This window comes from Chroicocephalus ridibundus, chromosome 5 (genome assembly GCF_963924245.1).
Source record: "Chroicocephalus ridibundus chromosome 5, bChrRid1.1, whole genome shotgun sequence".
In the NCBI taxonomy this organism is placed as follows: domain Eukaryota; kingdom Metazoa; phylum Chordata; class Aves; order Charadriiformes; family Laridae; genus Chroicocephalus; species Chroicocephalus ridibundus.
In genome coordinates, this window is record NC_086288.1 from 22161024 (window position 1) to 22184474 (window position 23451).

At 44.9% G+C, this 23451-nt stretch overlaps 1 protein-coding gene across 23 annotated transcripts in view; it reads left to right on the forward strand.

The window, feature by feature from the left end:
- The first annotated feature begins 1823 nt into the window (after positions 1-1823).
- The window catches only part of ADGRL3 (adhesion G protein-coupled receptor L3), a 524984-nt gene continuing 503356 nt past the window's right edge, over positions 1824-23451 (forward strand). For 4 of the 23 annotated variants that reach the window (XM_063335276.1, XM_063335273.1, XM_063335277.1 and 1 more), the window contains exon 1: positions 1824-2625. The gene's annotated coding sequence lies outside the window, so the exon portion shown is untranslated. The remainder of the gene's footprint in view (positions 2626-23451) is intronic. The other 19 variants (XM_063335264.1, XM_063335261.1, XM_063335254.1 and 16 more) reach the window with 8 other exon arrangements.

Genomic DNA, 23451 nt, shown 5'->3' on the forward strand with positions numbered 1-23451 from the left:
ACTTCTGATAGCTTTCTTTTCCTCCACATGTCTTGAGATGACGCCAGAACAAGCTGTTCCACCATCTTTCCAGGGATGAGGTGAGGCTGACTGGCCTGTGGTTTCCTGGGTCCTCCTTCTTGCCCTTTTTGAAGACTGGAGTGACATTGCTTTTCTCCAGTCCTCAGGCACCTTGCCTGTTCTCCAGGACCTTTCCAAGATGATGGAGAGTGGCCCAGCAATGACTTTTGCCAGCTGTCAGCACTCTCAGATGCATCCCATCAGGGCCCATGGACTTGTGTATATCTAATTGACCTAATTGATCTCTCACCTGATCCTCCTCAACCAAGGGGAAGTCTTCCTCTTTCCCTGTTACTTTCTCCAAAGCCTGGGACTCCTGAGGGCTGGGCCAAGGAGTAAAGACCAAAGCAAAGAAGTCATTCAGTAATTCCACCTTCTCTATCACCATGGCTCCTGTCTCATTCAACAGTCAGCCCACAACTTCTCTAGATTTCCTTTTGAAGATGAATTAATTCCTTTATTCCACTAAAAATGATGGTCTTGCAAGGTCTCCATCATTGGAGATCCTTAAGAGCTTGTTGGGCAGGATAATAAATGGAATGGGTCTGCCATTGGGGTGGACCAGGTGGCCTAATTTGTGCCATTCCAGTTCTCTTGGGTATAGTTGTTTTTTTTTTACTTTAAAAGTCATGAATGCAGCAGTGTCTCCTCGAATACTTCTGGTAACTGGGTAAACTGTGGCACATTGCATGCGTCAGCACTCAGACGATTGTTTCTGTTTTTTTTTCTTCTTCTCTTCTTTTTTGTTTTGTTTTGTTTTGTTTTGTTTGCTAGAAAGAGTTTTGATTTGTTTGGGACCTTCTCTCCAAAACTAAAAGGAAACAGACAATGCAGTCCAGGAGAAGTGTTTATCATTTTCCAGCCGAGCGCCATTATTTCCAGAGGGCCTTGTAAGCATTTAAGATAAATGTCAAAACAACTGTAGACTCCTTGTCCCCTGTCCTGGATGCCCTTGGCTCTCCGGAGATGAGGGGAATCACATTTCCCACCTCCTGGGGGCCCCAGGGCAGGGACAGAGCGCATCCCCCTGAGGTGCCGAGGCCCATCCCTGGGCTGGGCAACCGGGAGAGGGTCTGTGGCCAGCAGAGAGGTGGCCATTGGGTGCTTGGCTGGGGACAGAAGCCCAAGTGGCTAATTGGGAGGTAGGGGATCCAGTGTGGAACGGTTCCGTGCCCGGTACGCAGGCTGCGATTGGCTGCCCGGGAGGGGAGCAATGGGCAGAGCGGCCAATGGGGAGGTGGAGGATCATTCCGGGAGGGGGCTGCGGGGCAGGTGGTGGTGGGGGCGGGCTGCGGAGTGCTCGGGGGGGCGGCGCGGCGGGAGCCCCTGGCCGGTGCGGTGCGGTGCGGTGCCGGCCGGCTGCTAGGTGGAGCCCGCGTCCGCACAACCCAGATCCGGGCCCTCGCCGCTCCCCCGCCCCTCGGCTCGCCGCCCGCCCGGCTCCGTGCGGCCGCCGCCGGGCAGGGCAGCAACGCCGCGCCGCCCGCCGCCGCCGCCTCCCCGGGCCCCGCTCCCCGCGCCCGGCCCGGCCCTGCGGGAGACGCGGGCGCTGCGGGTCCCGCCGCCCCGGAGCGCCTCCGCCCCCTCCCCGTGTGCGGTGTGCGTGTGTGTGCGCGGTGCCGAGAGCCGAGCCGAGCCGTGCCGGCGGGGCCGCCCGCCCGCCCGCGGCCATGGGGCCCCCCCGCGCCCGCTAGGCATCGCGCGGGGCGCGCCCGCCGAGCCGCCCCCCCTCCGCGCCCGCGGAGCCGCCCCCCCGCCCACCCGCGCCGAGCCGCGCCGGGGCTGGCGGTCTCCGCAGCGGGAGGAGGAGGAGGAGGAAGGATCTGGGGTGCCGGCGGAGCCCGGGGGGCTGAGGACCACCCGCCTCCCTCTGCGCGGGCGCCTTTGTGTCCCCCAGCCCCGGCGGAGCGAGGGGCCGCGGGCAGGGGAGCGGATGCGAAGAGCGGCTGGTGCTGGAGGGGGAAGAGAAAAAGGGGGATGGTGGAAGATTTCTCTCCCTTTTTTTTTTTTTTTTTTTTTTTTTTTTTGGTGGTCTCTTCGGCAGCGGCTGTTCTTCCCCAGCGGCAGCAGCGGCAGCACAGGCAATGACTCTGCCGCATACGAATCGCCTGGCCGGTGGTGCCGGCTCCGGAGACATCACCTTGCTCTGAGGTTGCCCACCTGGAGGAGGTAAATCGGAGCGGGGCTTTCGTCCAGAGGGGTGGGCGACGACGGGGGAGAGGAGGAAGCGATCGCCTCCCCCATCCCCACACACCCTCCGTCCTCCGAGAGGGAGCCTGTGTAGCAGAAGAACACGGCAGAAAAGGAGAGACTTTTTCTTCTTCCTATTTTTTTCCCTTTTTTTTTTTTTTCCCCCAAAATATTGTTTTTTTCCCTCCTTGAGGGACGTTCCCTGCTTCTCATCACCCCCTTTTCCTGCTGGCTGGGGGCTTTAGTAGTGTGGGCCAGGTCTGCTTCCTACCCCCACCCGTGGTTTTAATGGCTGGATTGTGGCGGCAGCTCCCGGCTGCAGGTTGTTGAGGAACTGATGGGGACTTGCATCTCAGGAGCCGGAGGTGACTAAAGGTAACTAACCACCCAACGGATGGATGCTCACCAGCCCGTGTTTGGCCAGCAGTCGCACCCTTGCCCGGTTGCGTCGGTCTGAAGGGTGCCGGCCGCCCTGGGTGCACGCTTGGATTGAATTATTTCATAATAAGGATAGTTTGCCTTCAGGGGGGCTGGATCCTCCAGGTAACGGGGGGGACATCTCTCTGGGTCTGCATGCTGTGGTGGGGCAGGGGACACTGGGGACAAGGGTGTGCTGCTAGTTAGGAAATGCCTTGTAGGCTCTAGCCGGGTTTGGTGGTGGACAGCTAGGGTGGTGAAGGCAGTGGGTAGATGGAGGAGACCTGACAGGTTTTGTTCTTGCTTTCCCTTCTGTTTTTCTGTGAAAGGCATCACGTTGGACTGGTGGGTTTGCTGGTGTTACCCTGAGAAATTCCTGAGTTTCATGTGTGTGTCCCCCCCATTCTCATGCCCGCCCCTTCGTGGATCTGTGTTTCTGTTTAATTGCTGAAGGGTGCCTTGAGAGGCAATGGCTTTCCTGGATAGCAGGAGGCAGGGGGCATGGGTGGGGATGTTGCCGAATTGGGGATCTGCGTTGGGGGTCGCGTGTGTGTGGATGTGGGGTGGTAGGGTAGAGGTCTGCATCCAGCCCAGCGGCCCTGGGTTACAGGTAGGTGCGAGCTTCCCTTTCAATTGCAGCCAGAGAGGGAAACGTACAGACCAGGTAGATGCATTGCTGGAGATGTTCAGAGCTTCCCACCTCCTGCCTGTGAGGTTGCATTTGTCGGCTCTAACAGTGTAGGGCTGGCGTTCACCAGAGGGATTTTTGAGCGAGAGGGCCGGTGTGTAGGGCTGGAGGGAGAAAATTGCCCTTTTTTTTTTTTTTTAATGCCTTTGTTTGTTTTTTTTTTTTAACTCCCGGTTTATTTGCTTGCTTAAATTATTTATTTGCGTTCCCCTTGCAATCATCTTTTGACTGTTTAACTTGGAAACATGGTTGTACGTCTGATGATTGCTCCCTGGCATGAGCTAGAGAGCAGCCCTTTCCTGTTTCCCGGTCTACGGAGCCTACCTTGAGCTGCTGCCCTTTATTGCTAATGAAGATGTAGGTACAGCGCCCCAGAAATGTGCCCTGAGTGCCTGGGGGATTATCTTCAAGGGTCAAATCTGATCAGTAGCCTTGTGTCCAGAGTTGACCATAGAAACAACGCAGCCCCCTCCAACGCATTTAGTTGTGGGGTTTTTCCACCCTTTCCCTTATGGACAAGCAGATGTTTAGTTTTGCAGGAGAGATGGTGAGGTAGGAGAGCAGCCTCTCTTTCTTTCCCTTTCCTGATAGACGTGTGATTCTTCTCTCCGGTAGTTAAAACAACTTGTGTCTGGCCAAAAGCAATTCATTGTTGTCTGCTTGTCACTGTAGCATTCATTGCTTTAGCCAAAACAATTCCCGTCCCTTGTATTTGCTTTCCTGTTTAGATCACTCATTAGGAGGTATTAGCATTTCCACTCTCCCAGTCCTGGTTCCAGGCAGCTAGCTGCTTAGGAGGAGGGTGAGATGCAAAAAAAAAAAAAAAAAAAAAAAAAAGGGGGGGGGTGAAAATGCCATCTGTGTCTTGATATAAGGCAGGTAGGTAGTCTGCTAGTTGCAATTTCTTTCTGTGTTATAGCACTGATTATTCCAGAGCGTTGGATCAAGATTTTCAAAGCTGACCAAAAAAATAATAATAAAAAAAAATCCTTCCTGGAGTTAAAAATAAATTAATTCCATTTTTGTTGTGGAATGCCATCTCTTAAAGAGCGCAGCCAATGCTGCCTGCTCGGTGTTGAGTAGTAGCGTGTGCAATTTATCATCATTTCCAGGGGTTCGTGATATGAACAGGCTTCTACTGGGTATTCATTAGGAAAAAAATCCTTCCACGGAGTTTTTTGTGGGGGCAAACCAGGTGTTGCAGGTTAAAACAGGCTGCTGTCAAAAAGTCTGCAGTTGTCACTTAAGAATACCAGGCAGGGAAGGGAGACAATCTGTGCACCTGTGCTGATGTTGGGTGACAGATTTCAGGTTAGGCTCCACTGTAAAGTCGTATATTTTTCTAAAAGTAAACCAAGTGCTCTCAAATGGCAGGAGTCAGTCCCCCTTGTTGTCGTTCAGGCTGCTCCTGTTCCAGCTGCTTAAGAGTACTTTTTCCTTATTTAGGGTTGGTTTACTATAGTGACTGTTGTCTTGTTACCTGCTAGCAAACGATAAAGTGGATACAGATCTCTGGTGTGTCTGTTTCTGAAAGGACTGAAGTTTTTATACAGCTCATGTTGGCCTGTGAGTTCCGTATGCTTTTTATTATTTAGTAAAATATGAATTTTCCCTTTTTTGGGGGGGCGGGCTGTTGGGAGAGGATATGTTTAATTTTGCATTTAATTCCAGAGCAAGCTAAATGGCAGTGCAGAATGATGACAGTGAAAACACTGAGTCCTGCTTTGTGGGGCAATGAGATTTTAATGGTATTTATTAAGTTCAAGGCTAGCAAGTCCTCTCTCGTATGTTTTGTTTGATGAAAGTAGGAGCTGGGTTTCGGTGTCCTGGTGCCCTCTGAAGATGGTGGAGCAGCTCGTGCCTCAGCCTGACGGCTCGATCCCCCTGCTTTGTTTGCCGCAGCCGGTGCTCGGCCGTGCGTCCCACAGGTTGGGATGCCATGGGGACCGCCTCCCTCCCTGCTGGGGGTGATGTGGTGGAGCTGCTAGGCTTGCCTATCCTGGTGTTAATTGCAGAAAAGATTTTTTTTTTTTTTTTTTTTTTCCCCTCCCCCAGCAGAAAAAAAATTACCATGCCTGCCGGTGCAGAAACGAAGCCGGTGCCCTTTGCTTGGCTGGGAGGGAAACGCGAGCAGGATTGTCGGTGAAGATGCAGGCACGCGATGCGCATCCAGCCGACTGGCTGGTGAGCTGGGTGTCTGCGGGCTGCCCAGTGTTGCAGGGCTGTTATAAAGATAGATAAATAAATAAATAATAAATATTTAGAGGGAGGTGGACCAAATTATTGGCCAGGACTGGAGAGGAATACACACAACCTTTAAGCTTTGGTCAACGCGTCGGTTGGAGGGCCGGATGCTTGCCATCAGGGATTTCACATTCAGAGCATGAGCGTATGCATCATCAACACAAGTAAATGAGATGCACACGGGAGAGTGAAGTCTTTGTAAATGGAGTAGTCCTGGGAACGGGTGATTTATTATTACAGGTTTTAATACTAATAGTGTTGGGACTGGTGTAGATTGACTAGGAAACTATTTCATGCGCGACACAGTATAAAGGATGGGCTGAAGATTGATGAGAGAGCTGGAATTCAGGGAGCAAGAATGGATCAGGGAAAAGCTAAAACATGGAGGATGGGCACGAGGCTTTTTGTGCCTAAAATAAGTTTTCTTTTTCTTTTTTCTTTTTTTTTTTCCTTTGTTTAATTATGTTACTTGGTGGTTGTGGAAACAGCCCGATGCTGTGATTGGAGTGATTTTGGTAAAACTTCTTACTCCTTAGAGCATTCTTGCACATCACAAGAGAGGTTTGGAAGAACAACTCAAGAATTATTATTTTGGAGTGGTGATGATCTAAGTGCCAGGCTTCACAATATTGCTGTATTGCTTGGGACAAAACTGAGACACCAGGACAGCCCTGCAAAATGAAGAAATGTTTTCCTGCCACTTCTCATGATGGGCTGCTTACTGGGGTGGATTGCACTTGGTGAGCATTGAAGTTTTGGAGAGATGTTTACCGTAGTTCATGTGGGCACCCAGTTCTTCCCGGCTGGTCCCTTTCTCATTCAATAGATGCCCTCCTGCTGGGATGTGAATACTAGAAATGCACCATGATGCCACATTTTGAGCGTACATACGTGCTTCAGTCTCTGCTGTGTCTATAGGCAATGCTTTCAGGTGTCTATAAGATGGAGAGATAGAAAATGTGTTATTTGTAACAGTCCACTCTGACGCAGGGTATTTGTAGGAACGTTAAGTGTCCCAGGCAAGGCCGTCTGGCATGCTGGCCTCTGACTGTGTCGTCTCCTAGGGTCATGTCTGCCTTGACAAATCTTTGTCACAGTCCTCACCAGCACTTAATATCAGGCTCTTTAATCCCTGCTTGGGACACATGTGAGTATGTCCTCGTTTTGTAGGAGCTGAGATGCTCCAGCACTCCCTGATCTCATCCTGGTGCCTGCAGGCGTTGGAAGCTCCCAGAGCAGGCTGCTGAAGTAGAAGTAGGAGGAGCTTGCTTTTAAGCATCTACTTTTAATTCTCGGCTACTTTAATGGCAAGGAAACCATCATACTCAAATCTGTGATGCGATTCTATCTAAGACATTATCCCATTGCCTGTTTTTAGCCTCCAAGTTTGTGGTGGAATTCTTGCTCTACATTCCTCACCAGATAATCTCTGCAGCCTGCAGTCTGAAACGCATGTGTCTCCTGCGTGCAAGCTAAGCGTTCATTTTTAAGACAACTTCTCTAAGGACACCTTGACACTATAACTTTTACTTCAGTAGTCTTTTTGGAGAGCTTTCTGATTTTTTTTCCTGGAAGGCAGATGCATTTATCAGTCATTGCACCACGCATCTGTAGCTATAGCTAGTCTTTCCAGGCAATAAAAACTTCATTTTAATTGTGTTCTGGACCACTGTTTTACTTACTGAGCAGTGCTCAACGTGTGACTATTTCCTAGCCTGCCTGAAACCTCTCTTTTCCTCTGGCAGAGAAATGAGGACTGAACCATTTTTAAATGGCCTCTTTCTTTCTGTCTTTTTTTTTCTTTTTCTTTTCTTCCTCTTTTTAAACTTTTCATCTCTTCTTCTTCAGGCCCACTCCCATCCAGGGGAGGTATCACTCTATCTGTGATGAGGTTCCCACTGTAGTCTATGGAGTGCTTACGTTGGCTTCCCTGTGAGGGGAAGGTACTCAAGAATCTCAGATGTGGTATCTTCTTGAAAGATGCTCCAGGATCTCAGGTGTGGTAGCTTTTCAAAAACATTCCCCTGCTTCAGCATCATGTTTCTACTAAATGTGTTGTAATGTCTTTGCCAGAGGTGGCATTTCAGGCTGAACAAAGCTGTGTACGCAGGTGAAGACTTGAAATCTGTGCACACTTTTAACATGCTTATGGAAACAGTTGGAAGTTAAAATCAAGACTCTTCCTTTTGGGACTTGACAGCTTTCGGTTTCAAGGGTCGTGAAATAGATACCATTCTGAAGGAAGCAGAGAAGTGTTTGGAAGCTGTCCTAATTAGTCAATATGAAGTTATATATTTCATTTAAATGCCTAATAGCAATAAACTTTTACAGAGGATCCATTGATGTATGGCTTCACACTACTTTTTTTTTTTTTTTTTTTTAAAGCACCTTGGCCGACGTGAGTAATTACGTAGGAATTATTTTGGTGGTTACAAACCTAATGCTTCAGCAGTCTGTAGCACAGCTGCGATTCATTGCAGCGGATACCTGACAGGGAACACCTTTGAAATACTTTGCACACTGTTTTGAGTAGGTTGGATCCTGGCTTTGCTACTATTAACTTTACTGACTTGATTGCAGTTGCATTGATTCGTACCAAGTAAGGTCATTGATTTTGAACTTCATGACGGAGCTGTGTGTTTCTCAAACTTAAAGTGAAATGTCATAAATACAAAGGATCAACATGAATGTCATCTTACAGCAATGCAAAGTTAAAATGAAGTGAAATAGGACTCTCTGTGCTTTTGTAGAAGTGGTGTTTAAAATGTAATCATGAATCGCCCTACTGCAAAGTCCTGTGCAAAGGTGCCAGTGATGAATAGCTGGGCTCTGAAAAGAGGTCTGGTCTAAACCTGGCACCTTCGGATAAGACTTTAAGTGGTTTTATACCAACGACAACTAATTCACTTGTAACAGTTCATTGCGTGCAATGTGTATGAGTTTTTACAATAAGTCCCTTTCCTACTCTGCAAGAACCAAGAATCTCATTACAGAGGTGAGGACGCTGAATGAATGGACACTGTTTAGAGTTAAAGGGTTAGAAACATTCTGACTGATGCATTCTTAGCGCATTCATTTATTCTATCCAGACACAGACTTATAAATATCATGATTTGGGGAACAGACACAGTTCTGATTTTTTTTTTTTTTTTTTTTGTCAAACTTGGGGAAATGAAGAAGAGGTGTCTAAGAATTGAACCTATACCCGAAACGTATGTACCTGCATCTGTATGTCTGTGTGTGTGCATACATAGGTTTTGGTTGTGAAACGATGGTGCCGATGCATAGAATTGTTTTAATTCTGTTGCTGGAAAAACTTTTCTCCCTATTGATTTTCTGATTCTTTTTTGATTTCTTGAGATGTAGGCGCAGTGGTGGACAATAACAGCAAAATACTTGTGCACGGGCCTGCAGTTTTAAGATTTTGACTGAGTTGCTTGGTTAGTAGTCCAACACCGAAATAAAACAACCACGTTTACAGATCTGCTGAGCAACCACATGTTTTGTCAGAGTTGGTGCTGGGCCTTGCTTATTTGTTGTAGCAGCCTGTTCCCATTCTGAGGTTGCTGATCCCAAGCCTGCCTTAATGACAATTCTTTTTCACTGCCCTCAGCGTGCAGTGAAGAGGAGCGTCACCGCGTTGCAGAAATGTTGTTTGCAGCTTTCTTGGGGATGTCAACATTTTCCTTCAAGCGAGGAGTAGGGGCGTGTTAGAGATAAGTGCGCTAGCTAACTTTGGGCTGATCTAGGTTGGATGGGGAATTTAGCTCAAAAGAGCCCAGCACCGGCGGCTGCCGAGCTGTTGACTCTTTTCTTTTTAACGTGCCCGGTGTGTTGTGTTGGAGGACACTGGGAGAAGAGGGAAGCAAGTGTTAAGCAGAAGCGACACCCTCGTTCTGTTGGATCGGTGGGTCTTGCCGTTTACGAGCCCTGCAGAGGCACTGCGCTGCCTTGCTATTTGCCTTGTTATTCAGGGCCCCGTCGCAAACCAAGCCTTGGCTTAAGCCCGTGAGAATAGGGGAGGGACCCAAGCCCAGTTTTTGATGTTCTGCATGGGTGGGTACCCTGAATACTCAAATGCATTCCAGTGACAGCTGACCCTGTAAGGAGATTTTCAATAGCTCTCTGGGTTTTTTTCTTTTTTTTTTTTCCCTCCTTCCACTCCCCTTCCCCCTTTCTTTTTTTCTTTCTTTTTTTTTTCTTTTTTTTTTTTTCCTGTTCCAAAGACTGCTGGGGGAAAGGGAAGGAAAAAAAAAAAAAGCACCCATCCTAGCTGTCCCTTTGAATAGGTTTCACTGTTGGAGAGCGTTGAGGAGAATTTCAGGGATCACGTTAAACTCTTTCTTTCACGCTGCCTTTGCGTGTGAGTGTTGCTGAGTGACACATCGTCATTTTGAAATGGTGCAAATTCCCATCACTCACTTCAAAGGGGACAAGTTTTTGTTGTTTGGTGGTTTGGTTTTTGTCAGCAAGATGTACGCTGCAGGTTTTGTACCCAGAAATATCTGCCGTGTAATACGAATCCTTATTTGCCACTTTTCGTTTGTGTATTGTTTTGCATCTTTTCGTTCGGGGGTTATTTTTTTTCACTCCCTTTTTTCCCAAAGAAAGAAAAGGCTTTTGGATTCTGCTGTGAATGACTTTTTATGTTAAGGCTATCTGGAGGTACGCAAAACTGGTCTATAATCCTGTAGGAGATGGCTTATCCAGAGAACAGCCGTCCTTGTTTCCAGTACACCACAGATTGCTATATTGGGCATCGCACCACAGCACAACCTCCTTGGAACTGCCTGTATGATCTAGAATGTTGCTCCTTTGGATCTAGGATATTGCAATTGAGGCCTTTAATCATTTGGAAATGTGGTGTATATACCCTGCTTCCTTCTCAGATAAATTATGACGTGACTATTGCACTTGCATCTCTCACAGTACAGACTTCTTTAAGAAAATGTTATTTTGGATTATCTTTAATGGATGCAGGTGTGTGGAGTGGTTGTGTGTCTCTTTTCCCCTCTCTTTTCCTTTCTTTCTTTTTTTTTTTTTTTTAAAAGGACAGTAATATTACAATTGCTGCTTTATTTGGTACGACTCCAAAATGATGCATGTCTCCTTCTGCAAAATTCATCCTGATAGGTATTCGAAATATAGCGATTACGCTGCATAGAGTGATAACTTGTGACCTTTTGACAAGCGATCCGCAATTACAATCGTAATGCACTTTATAGATCTCCTTAAGTAGGTCACCAATTTGCAATGAGTCTTTCTAAAGTCTGTGCGATGCATTTCGATTGCAGGAGTGGGGAACACTTCTCCGTATAACATCACTGATTTTCCAGAGGAGGGCTAAAATACAACAAGGGAATTATACCTGTACGAGTATCCTTGTTTTGACGAGAAATACCAGCGCACATCACGGAGTATGTGAGGGTATTCCCACCTGAGCAGCTCTGTGTTCACAGTGGGGCTGAGAAGTTGGGTAAAACTCAAGCACCAGTAGAAAGATGTTGGCCAGTAGACCCAACCAGTTGTCTACGCCAGCTTAAACTAAGAAGTTGTAATTTTCCCATTCAAGGGGAGAATCTGGACCACTGCTGTGTCTGCGGGGATGTCTGCGGCAGGGAGAATGGGATAGGGTGGGGAATATATCTTAAGAGCTGCCTTGCTGTTTGTCTTCTCCAGCTTTGGGAACAGCAGATGGGGGGTTGTCTTCTCCAATGTCTTTACGCTTGATCGCTCCCTCATCCCATGCGAACGAAGGGCAGACAAGCGTAACCCATGGGCCGGGCTGTGAGGGTGAGGATGCCAGCTTTTGTTTGACCCTTTTCAATCTCTGGACTTGAGCACAGCGAGGGTCCAGGGTTCCTCCCAAGTTCATGTAATTGGGGGGCAAAGCCTATTCCAGCAGTAGTCATTGAGGTAAAGCTGGTGACTTAAATAAATAAAAATTAGTAGACAAAGTAATAGGCAAGTTAGTGAAGAATATCATAGAAGTCTGTTCTGTAGTGATACAGATGTATTTTGCAGTAGGAGTAATGTCATGCTGTGTCTTTGAGCTGGTTCCTCCTCTTGTTACTGCAATAAAATAAATGGCAAAGAGTTTGTTGACCTAGGGGTGCCAAGTCCACTCCTAATTTCTAACTCAAATATGTCTCTGCTGGGCTGCAGTAGGAGCTGTAGTCAAACACCAAGCAGATAATCGCATTGTTTGGTTTTTTCCCTGTAAATCACTTTTCCTTTTATACCATAGACATTTGTGTGGATGGTTACTCGTTGACCACAAAGATGCATTTTTTTGTTGTCTTTCACTTACGTTCTCTATTGAATGAGCAGAGTTATGCAGTTTTGTCTGTCACAGTTGGGTGGGATAGTGCAATGATTTAATTTAAAATGAAAGAGAGATGTCTTCATTTTAGGGAAAACCATGGCTAAGTGTTGAGAGTAAGCAGGTCTAGCCTTTACCAGAAACCCTAATTAGAAGAAATCCCATGTACGGTTGACCTTGACTATTGAGACAACCCTCAAAGAAGAAAGAGCACTAAAAATTAGTATGCTGCCAGTGCTGCACTTTTATTATTTGACGTTATTAAGCAAACTCGGTGTGTATTTCTTTTTTGAAGCGTTTGATTAAATGTGTGATCTTATCTTGGTGAAATGGCCCGCTGGGCTGCAGACAGTGGTGTTCAGAAATGAAATTTGTTTAGAGCCTCTGAACAGACATTTATTCAATGAGACCTTTCTTGAATAATAGATGTGACAGTGAGATAGCTGTGCAACGTGTTTGGGGGTTTGGGCTTTTTTTTTTTTTTGGTGGAGGGAGTTGCAATGTGATCAGGGAGAGAAGACAGCAGAAGCGCACAGGGGTGAGAATAGGATGTAGATGTAGGGAAATTATCGTATGTTGCATAATCAGGCCCCAATTCTGCTAAGAGTTATTTTTGGGTCAGGCTTTGCACACTTTGTGACCTCCCTATTGGCATATTGTTTGGTATACCAAGTGACGCACATACATACCTACCTCTGTATCAGTAACCTTATCATTTAGCTAGAGCTTTTAAGATGCTTATATTTTAATTTTTTCATTTTCACAGAATTTCACGGAATTTTTCAGAGTTGGACGGGACCTCTAGAGATCATCTAGTCCAACTCCCCTGCTAAAGCAGGATTGCCTAGAGCACATCACTCAGGACTGCATCCAGGCGGGTCTTGAAAGTCTCCAGAGAAGGGGACTCCACAGCCTCCCTGGGCAGCCTGTTCCAGTGCTCTGTCACCATCACTGTAAAGAAGTTTTTTCTCATATTTTGTGGAAATAAACCCAAACAAACCCACAAGCAAAAATCTGCAAACAACAAACCAGAGAAGCATGGTAGTTGACTCTTTGGGTCAGTGCTGATGTGCTTAAGCTGTTCTTTGGTTTATAATAGTCCCATCAAATCAGTGAGACGAAGGGAAGGAGGCCAGTCCACGCATAAGGAAGGCAGGCTTCACCAGAGGGTGTTCGCGTTGTGTTGTGTCCAGCAATGAGAAAATGTGAAATGTAGGTAAATATTCTCATCTTCCTTGGTTTTTTTTCATTGGAAGCACAGTGCTTTCTTATTATGTATAGCTACGGTGAGACATTCCACCAGTGAAAAAAGTACCCAAAATGGGACTTACAGTTTTGAAGCGTTATCGGAGATGCAATTGTATATATCTGTTATTCCAGCAAAACAGTCAACTTCATTATAGTTTTCCATGCAGCTCACAGGGATAAGACTTCATTGAATGTGTGGACTGCACAGGATTTTCGGCTGTTGATACACGCCTTGCTTTTCCCAAGATGAAGCTGAGAAGGAACGTGAATGCCTGAAAATGTAATTTTTTAATTATTTATTTTTTTTCCAATGTACTGCGGTGATCTCTGAAGGCGAGAGACAGGAATTTTCTGAGCAGCTTAGTCTTCCTCTGCAAAAGGGCCTTTTTTGTATAGAAAGTTTGCTTTTGAATGAAAGGAGTCCCAGAGCGCCTCTGCTGTAAAACTGCGTTTTGATCAATCCCCACCTGCCCCGCTGCTCCCCTGCATTGTACAGCAGCTGGCTTTACATCAGGTTAGATGGTGATTAAGTGATTTCTCCTTCTAGAGGTAAAACCAAAACCTTCCCTTACAGGAGTCAGGAAAAGATTTGAGCTCCATGCCTTAATGATATGCCGAGGTGCCAATTTAGTCGTCCTTCAGCGTTTGATGTTCCAGCTGCTCATCTTCCCCGCTTTTTGGTTAATGTGGTTGTTTTTCTGAAAAGCTGTACAGCTCTCAGGACTTTTTGATAACTTTTAGTTATGGAGACGTTTTTCTGTCCTGGTGCACAGCTAATCCCACCAGATGCCAAACGCAGATTTGCGAGGCTGGATGTACAGGAATTCATATGTCTAGCAGCCCTGTCTGTTTTTGCCTTGATGCTTACCTGAGCTTGAGGGATAATTTCTGCTTGTGAGGTGATTTGCCTATGTGGTATACTGGGGAATACAACCTGTAAACATGTAGCTTACAGGCATATTTTAAGGAGTTCTTCCATACTTAGATCTGCAGCTGGATTCGAGTCGTCTTCATAGCAGAGACAACAAGCCCAGAGCCATGGGTCAAAGACCAGCAAACGTGATTCTCTTGAGCATCCTAGATGGTGTCCCCAGGGCTGGTTTGGTGCTGAGGGTGGTGAAGCTGCCTGCCATGAAATCATCCCTCTGGGGGATGGTGGTGGGCAGCGGGGAAGGGTAGGGGCAAGGACAGCCATGTTTATAACGGCTTCGTTAGTTGCGCAGGGATGACGGATGTTCTCGGCTCTGGCATGAGCTCAGTGAGGTGCTCAGACGGGCCACGTCTCATCTGGGTACCCGCATGGAAGCTAGGTTATAATCCAGCCTTAAAAAAAAAAAAAAAGACAGACAAACATTTAAAAGTGGTCCTTTCTGCGGATGAAACTAGTGCATGGAAGTACAGCCTGCTAGAAAAAGTAATGGTCTTGTTATGATCTGCTTAAAGTAGAAGTCAGTCAGGAAAACGAAGATGGAAAATTCACCGGACTGAAGTCTACTTGACATCTACTCTTCTTTAGAAGCAACTTGGTCTAAGTAACTCCACGCGTAGTGGTTTCTGACCGGAGTCTGGTAATTTATTTCTGAACTGGGAATGGTAACTTGGTATAATTTTTTTTCTTTTTTTCTTGTATGTAAATGCTGCAGAGCTGTAGCATTTCACCTAATTTTGGACTCTTAATGGGACTCTGAAACGAGAAGAAAAATCCATCACAGATAAATTTCTAGGGTGGCTGTTTAAAAAGGGAGGAAGGATTTTTTGCTAGCATTCTGTTGCTCCTAAAGATAAGCCAATGGTTTTAATTGAAAAAAAAAAAAATCCTCGCCGCACATGCTGGGTGTGCTGGTTGGGTTGGTGCACGCTGTGAAGGCACCACTGATGCTTCCCTTCATGAGAGGTGTGGTGGCCCTTGGCAAAGGTGCGTGGAAGCAGTGCTGCTCCTGTACCAAGAGGTATTTTATGGTCCCGTTTCCCCGTCTGGAAGTCGCCCACGCAGAACTTGAGGACTTTGTGCAGTTGTGTGGGCTTTAAGACTGCAGTTTCTGCTAAAGGTCCCACACGTACTGGTATTCTCAGTGGCAAAAACTAATGCTATGCAAATGCCACAAGGAAGGGAAAGTTCCTCCTTATAACATAACCGTAGGACTCGAGGGAACCCACCTGGCCAGATGTTAGACCAAAGCTATGAGAAGGGGATAGCGCCCACGCTGGAGGCAGCTCAAGGTGTCCTGCTGCAGCTCATCCTAATTTTTCCACTTGGAAATGTTGCTTACTTTCTACTCCTGTTGAATTTTTGCCTAATTTTGCCTACCACGCCTAATTTTTGGCATCTTACAGAGTAAGGGACTGATCACAACTATGCAGTTAGACTCGTGTGCGTTTGTGTGCAGTAATAAGGTTCAAAGGTGGCTGTGCAATTATGTTAAGTTTCCAGCCTCCTTGCTAATTTTCTGCTGATTGAGGGGAGAAATGAAGGATCCCTTTGTGCCCCGACAAGTGTCTTCCCTTCCAGCAAAGCGGGGGCTGACGCCTGGCTACCCCAGCCTTTTCCCCAGCTGGACGCCTACTCTGTTTTCTTACAGTTTCTCCACTTCCCGTTTGCAGATTCATTACGTCAGACACCCAGGGTATGTAAAGATGATCGTTAAAAATAATGATGCATTTACCGAGGCTGTTGTAACGTGGAGCAACTATTTAAATTAAGCAAGAGGACATCTTTCATCAAAAGGCTGAGATAAAATAATAGCAGGAGCGCTGCTTTGTTTAGGGCAGGTCTGTGGTCTCGGTGCCGAGATTTCAGCAGCTGGCAAGACGCTTCATCATCTGGGAAGACGTGCTGGGAGCCACAAAGTAATCACGTCGCATATCTCGACGTTGCCTTGCAGTGTTTGCGCTGCTGTGTTCACCTCTAGGTGCTGTTGTTGTTACATCACGGCAAAAAAGATATTGGCATGTGCCAGTGGAGGAGGATGAGGAGATAGCCTTGTGGCTGCCTCCATTTTCTGGCTGCAATGAGCTTACAAAGGGAGGGGATATTTTTTTTTTTTTTTTTTTTTTGCATTCCCTTTTGCTTTTCTCACCGCCTTGCGTATCAGTTCTCATTTTAGTTACATTTTAGGATATCAGGCCAATCCTGGTTTTTCGTATTGGTATGATTTACTTGTGTCTATGCTGCTCTTGTCAGGTAAGTGTACAGTGAAGAGTCAGTTTTCACTTTTAAACTGAGAAGAAGCCATCTTTCCCTTATTAATTTGGCTTTGGCCAATGCTTTGAAATCTCCGAAGTGATATGGAAATGTCCCTTAGTTTGCGTGCTTGGATGAAGGCCAGCAGAAGTTTTCTTATGTGGGCTCGCTTTGTTTGTTTTCCTCAAAAACTGTGTGTTGATTCAGGCCAGTTGCTGCTGATACAGTCTTTGGACATAGTGTTTGTAGCTAATTAAAAATAGCCACTAATTGAGAGCTGAGTGTTGAATTTCGTTCGCTCGGATGAGAGTTTTCCTGGAAAAGTAAAGAGTGAATCTGCTTGAAGAGGCTTACAAAGATCTACTTCGTTCAATTTTGAGACGCATTTGGGAAGTAATTTATTGATGTTGTATAATATTGCAAAAATATGTGGGAAATAGAAGTTTCTTTAAAAAGTGCAATGTCTTGTCACTTTATTTTACCTATAAGTAATAACTTACAGGTTACGTGCGACTTACACGTGATTAATAGGGCCATCGCCTGCAGGTACCAGCAGCAGAAGTATCGCGTGTCAGCTGAGGAGCGTGGCACGGCGTGATCCCCTCGTGCCACGTGATCCATCTGCTGAACTTCCTTTAGCACTGACCTTTACCGCTCAGCGTCTTTTCTCTTTAGGCAGCTCTGTGTATGCCACTGATTGAAAACGGTGTTTGGACGCTCCCGCGGGAAGTTGCATGTGCACGGTGACTTCACCAAAATCGTGGTGTGCCAAAGCCTGTGAATTTCAGAGATACTTTAGAAGTTGTCGCTGTTCCAGAAATAACACCTGTTATATGCTGCGTATGAAAGGAACAAAGATACAAAACTTCTTTATTTATTAATTCATGCAGAAATAGTGGACGATGCTTGGATCCTACTTGTGTGTAGTTTTTATACTGACAAATGCTTAGCTTTTTCTTATAACTAACCCTGGCTCCAAATTGATTGAGGTTCTGCTGGTTGCTTTTTGATGAGTATGGCGTTCTTGCGAGTTTGCCTCTTTCTCTTCTCCCTGAAATAACTACAGAAAATGATTTGAGCTCGTCGAGTATCTAGGAAAGCAGTCCAGTGAGCAGCCTGCCTGCTCTCCTGGTCCCTGCCTGGTCACCGGGGTGGGCTGAGCTGCGCAGAGCAAGGTGCTGCCACATCCACTGGGGCACGTCTGGTGGTCAGCATCCGCTGGTGGTTTGGCGGAGAGCATCCACTGGGGCACGTCTGGTGGTCAGCTGGCTGGTTGCCGCTGTAGGCTGCTGGCGGATAAGCCTGGGATGGCTAACAGGCTCATTAGCAAGCCTTAATTGCAGTGCAGAAGCGTGGCGCACAGGAAGCAGGGGTTGTTTTGGTGTGTTTGTTTAGCTAATTGACATTTTTTGTAATTGTATTCTTTTATTCTGCCCCCCACTCTTGCTGTGGGATTAACGTGCGTGGCTTTTGTGGTGTTTTGTTTTGATTTTGTGGGGTTTTGTGGGTGGGTTTTGGGGTTTTTGGTTTTTTTTAAAAGGAGAAGGATGAGGTAGGTTCAGTTTTTCTGGCTGAACAGAGATGTCTGTATGCAAGCTAATGAGTTAAACTGGCCTTCTAGCTAATGGTAAGAGGCAGGCACTTCTGTGAGGCATGATTCTTTTCCTTCTCATGTAGACCTTTAAAATAGGTCAGATGAATTGCACCCTAAAAAGCTTATTTCTCTCCACTGTCTGTAAAGGAAGCCTAAGGTGACAAACTCAGATAGAGACATTTACATTGCAGATATCTTAAGATGGAGGAGGTGAATCCCACCCCAGGAAATTACCGTTCTTGGCTTGCAGTGCATTTCCAATTTAAATGTGAGTCTGCGTGATAAGCCAGTACCTGGCGCAGCAAAGCTGATCCAGTGGGAAGTGCATGGGAAGGAACTGAAATGGCCCCTGGTCCTCACAGAGCTTGTGCCCAGAAGGAGCTCTCACTTACTCACAGGAGGACTGCCAAAAGTTGAATCGGTGTAAGGCATGTACCTTAAATATTGCAAAAATAAATGTAAGCGTGGTGGAATACGAGTGATCCCTCCTGTTAGTTTTTGTGCAGTCCTGTACATTGAGAGTGGGACTCCCATCGTGTGCTTTTGTACGTCCATGGCTTTTTTTCCCCAAGAACTTGTAGTAACCTCTACTTTCCCTTTTTCTTTCAAGGACCGAAAGGCAAAAGTCTGTGAAGACGCTGAAAAGGCAGATACTGGGAGATGTGTCTGCCTCGACTTGTGTGGGAGGGCATCCCCTCGGGTAGGAGCCCGTTGGTGGGAGAGGAGCTTCCCAGATTGCAGCCCTAAGTTCCTGGTCCCTGACAAATTAAGGGTTTATCTAACGAAGCTACATCCTATGGTTATGGAGATATCCTCTTAAGAGTCAAAAACCAAAAATGTTTTTTTTTCTATCCTCCTTTCTTGAGTTCCTGAGAGCTGCAGTTTGGACAGATGTTCCAGTGCAAGTTTTGGCTGCTTCCTCTCCACCCTCAAACAAACCCCCTTCCTTTTGCCATCTGTTTCTGTGGCTGTACAGGGAACCAGGCTGGGAAATGAAGCTCTAATTTTAAAATCTACGATGGGTTTGTAGCTCTTGCTGGGCTGTTTTCGCCTGGGATTGGTTTCCTGGCTGGTTTACAGCTGATTTTTCTGTAGCTGCGTGGTAGTAGCACAAGCTGCAGGACAGCGTGGGGAGCGCCGAGCTGCTCAAAATGTGGATGAGGTTTTCTCTGGGGTGTTGGTGGCTCTCCCAACCTTTGCTTTTTTGAAGTGTAGGTGCCTTGAAGGTCAGTCCCCAATGTGTTGACTAAGTCTCTTGCGCTAGGGAACACTGAACATCATATATATATGTGTGTGTATGTGTGTGTATACACACACGTATACATATATACACACACACATAAATACATATATATTACACATGTATATGTGTGTGTTGGAACTTGTACATACAGAAACCTATAGGTCTATAGGTGTGTGTATATATGTATGGTGACTTGCTAAGCAAGGTGTCTTCTCTTCTCTCTCTTCCCACCGTGTCTAATATACTCCAATAAAACAGGACAGAATTGAACCTCAGCATGGTACAAACTCATTTTACAACTTGCACAGAACTTCAGAGAGCGAGAGGAGAGCAAACTGCGTCTTGCATCTTAAAAGCAGAGCTGTATATGCATAGCGCGTGCCCGAATCTATCAATATTGCAGATATGTAGCACTAAATTCACTCACCCCGTTCCTAATTATTTGGTGCTGGTTTCTTCTCTGCACTGTTGGTTTTACATTTTTTTTTTTAAGCAGGTGACTGAATCCTTGAAGAGCCCTTCATTTTGAATTGGATGGAGATGGGGATTTTTTTAGGACTGTACTATAGGAGTAACACACAGGTGGCTGGGTTGTTTGTTTGTTTTTTTTTTTTTTTTTTAACAGCTGGTATCATTTCTGCGATGCCATTGTTTGGATGATTTTGCCCTCATTAGAGGATTAAGGGAAGATTTCTGTTTTCTTTAGTCTTGATGTAAAACGGCGTATGTTACGTGAAATAAAAGGAGAGTTTATAGAGGTATTTAAATACAGAATGTCAGCTAATGATGAAGGAGCATTTAAAACTTCTATTGTTCTGAATAAGTTTTAAATGAACAATGAAATCAAAGCAGATGTTGCTGAGTGGTTACTTCGGTCTGGCTTAAAAATTCAATTTGTGCTTTACAGTCATAATTGTCAGATTAAATTAAAAAATCGAAGGGAAGCTGTGTGGGGTTAGATCCAATAAAAGACTCTGTGTGACTCATTGCCTCAAAATAAGAGAAAAGGGGATAATATAACTTGAAAATTTTAGCCACCTTTGCTGGAGATGACCAATTCTGATTCAGGGGACTGAGAATGTTCTCTTCAGGGTTACTCGATAGCCCGTGGACTTGGTAATTTTTCTTCAAGTCATTGGTTACGAAGCACGTGCATTGATGATGAAACTGTGCGCATGTTTCATTCCAGTGATCTCTCTCAGATTTAGGGCGTTTTTTACAATTGGTTCGTGTCTGTTTACAGCATAGTCCTGTTGATTTGCTCCAGCTGCTGGGTGTTTATCAGTGCCTCAAACATCTTTACTTGCTTTCAGGTCAGCATTATCCCTTACAGTGTCTGAGTGAAGTGCTTTTGCGCAGACCTCCTCCTGAAAATTTCTTGAGCTCGTGAAGACACGCGTGTTCATTTTGAATAAAATTAATTTGCATAAAAAAAACCTCTTTGGGCAATGTGAAGGCTATAACTTTGTAAAGCTCCTGAGTTCAAAATCTGTCTCTGTTCCTTTCCAGGGCAGCACCTGCAGGCAGAGCCAAGGTCCGAGGGATTTAAACGTGGTATTTTAATGATATCTTAGTTGAATCTTCTTTTCAATAATTTTCCTAATATTTGCCAATTTGAAATCTGAACAAATCCTCCTTTTGTTGGAGAAAGCTAGGTTTCTGGTTAGAGCTTGTGGTACACTAGGGGCTCTGGTCAATACAGCTTTAGCATCTGCCTCTGTAAGAAAGGACTGATTGAGCCTGAATAGCATCGAGGCGTTGCGTTATGATCAGCCTTTCCTGCTGAAGGACACACTTGAATAGATAAGTCCAAGCACTGGCTTCTTTCCGATCGTCATTCTGTATTTCTGCGAATCTGCTAGTCTCTTGTCGCGAGAATCTTAAATATTATTTTCATGTAGGCTCGTGTTCCCTCTGGTTTTCCAGCAGCTGTTAATACAAACTGTTCATGAAGCTTCTCTGACTTCTGTGTTGATTTTTTTTTTTAAATTATTGTTTCTTTAAAGGTTTCATTGGTTTTTTTTTGTTTGTTTGTTTTTTTTAGGAAGTATGTAATTTGAAGCTTCATTAATAAAAATGGGGAAAGGTTGGCATACGTATGTGAAAGGATGGTTGTAGCAAAGAACAAGTTTGTTTACAGAACGATGAAAAGTTAGAGGATACATTTCAATAATTGTATCTTAGCAAGACATCAGTCTTCTATAGCTTGGTAAGGTAGTATTTTGGTAGCTTTTTCTATAGGTGGCTCTTTTTTTAAAGCTGAAATTTTGATTATGTGCAGTCTCTAAGATCATACTGCTAGAATACCTTGAATGTTTTTAATATTTGGCCTTTATAGCTTATGTATTCTGGTGAATAGTGTTTAACGCTGCTCAGGAATGGCATATGTGCTTGCTGTTTTCTTGCAGTGATTTATTCTTTATATTTTCACTCTTCTGTTTAAAAACAAAATCTTAAAAGGAGTATGATAATTACCATTTACTAACCTTCATTTGACATTAGTTGTGTTGAAAGCTGGCATCACAAATGCTGTGAGCATTAAGAAATGTTTTAATTAGGTCATTAGATCCTATGTGATTTAGTGATTGCCCAGAGAGAAATGATAACAGGAAGAGGTGTAAATGGTCAGAGTCTTAATTCAACAAAGCATTTATGCAGATGCACTAATAGGGCTTAAATCCTCCCTTGCAGTTGAGTGTAGGCTTCGCTGGGTTTGAGCCTACAGCACATTTCCACCTCGGATGGGGAGGGCTCAGCATCTTGGCAGAAGTGGCTGGTGCAGCGCAGCTGGGGAAGCTGGTGGGTTTCGGTTCCGTGGGCACCTTTTCTGCGTCAGCTGGAGGTGGCGCCGCACGTTGGGAACGTGTGCTTTGGTACGTGTCCCTTTGCTGTGATTTCTTCATTGGGAGTGTTGTTAATCTGTTGGGGGCGGGGGGAAGACAGGGGAAAAAACAAAAGGGGAAAAAAAAAAAATAATAAAAAAGGAGTAGGTAGTAAATTAGTCAATTCTGCCTCAAACTGTAAAATGATGTTTCTCATTTACTGCCCTGAGCTTCAATGGATGCCCTTACTGTGGCAACGTGTGTATTTTTATCAATAGAACAGACCAATTCTCTGTGTTGGGCAAAAGCAAAAATAATAGTTTCCTAAAGGGCCCATTGACTGCCTGGATTTTCCTGTCTTCCCAGTGAATGGCCGGAAATACTGAGTTTGACTTCAGAAGTCAAAAAAACCTTGACATTTGGTTGTGGGGATATTTCTTTGGCCCGATTTACTAAAAAGGGGAAAAGCTTCAACATACTAATTTTTTGAGATGTTTAGTAGCCACAAAACATCATATTGGATTGTACCGTTATTTTTTTTTTTTTTTTAGACCACAGTCAGTAAGATTAGTATTTTATTATATATTCCCGTATATACCACCCTTAAAAAGTGTTTTGCTACAGAAGAAAGCTTATTTAAGGGTTGTTTGGGTTGGTGTGCCCCGCATCGTGCCCTGGTAACTTTTGAATCTGTTCCTGAATTTGATTACGAGAGGAGGAGATACCTCAAATTATTTTTCTTCAAATTCTGTGGAAGTTGGTGCCCAGGTTTTCATAACCTCAGTTTTGGTAGCGTTGTGTTTTTGTTTGGTTTGGTTTCTTTTACAAGCGGAGACTAGTGAGACCTGATTGTCAAATGATGTATTGCGACAGTCCTTATAGCACCTTCAGCAGGGCTGCCGTCTATTTATACCACCTGAAGTCTGGCTTTAATTGATGGATTTTTGTACCTTTTTAAGTGAACATAAATTATATGAATGATTTGCAGTCCAAAGTAATAAAAAATCTGAATTGTCACCATTTCTTTCTAATCATATCACAAGACAGATTCCTGAGTAAAGTATGCACATAAACTTTTAGCCCATTGAAATATGCATATATAATTTAATTTGCATACATTAAATTCTTAGTTTCATTAATGATTTAAGATTCTTTTGCACTTAGAAGGCTCTGTCACATTTTTTGCTTGATTGAATTGCCTATTCTATTTAAATCAGACTTGGTAATATTGCTTGTGCGTTACAGAACAATACTGGTAACTTTGTTAGACCTTTTATCAACATGACTAATTTATTACTGGCCGCAGTGTGTTATTAGTCAGAGATATATTACAGTGCAAGACTTCCCCAGAGTAAAAATTTTAAAGTGCAAGTAAGATGGCAATTGCAGGGGATGTAGCTGAGAAGGGGAAAGAAAAAAACCTTGGCACCTTACATAAAAAG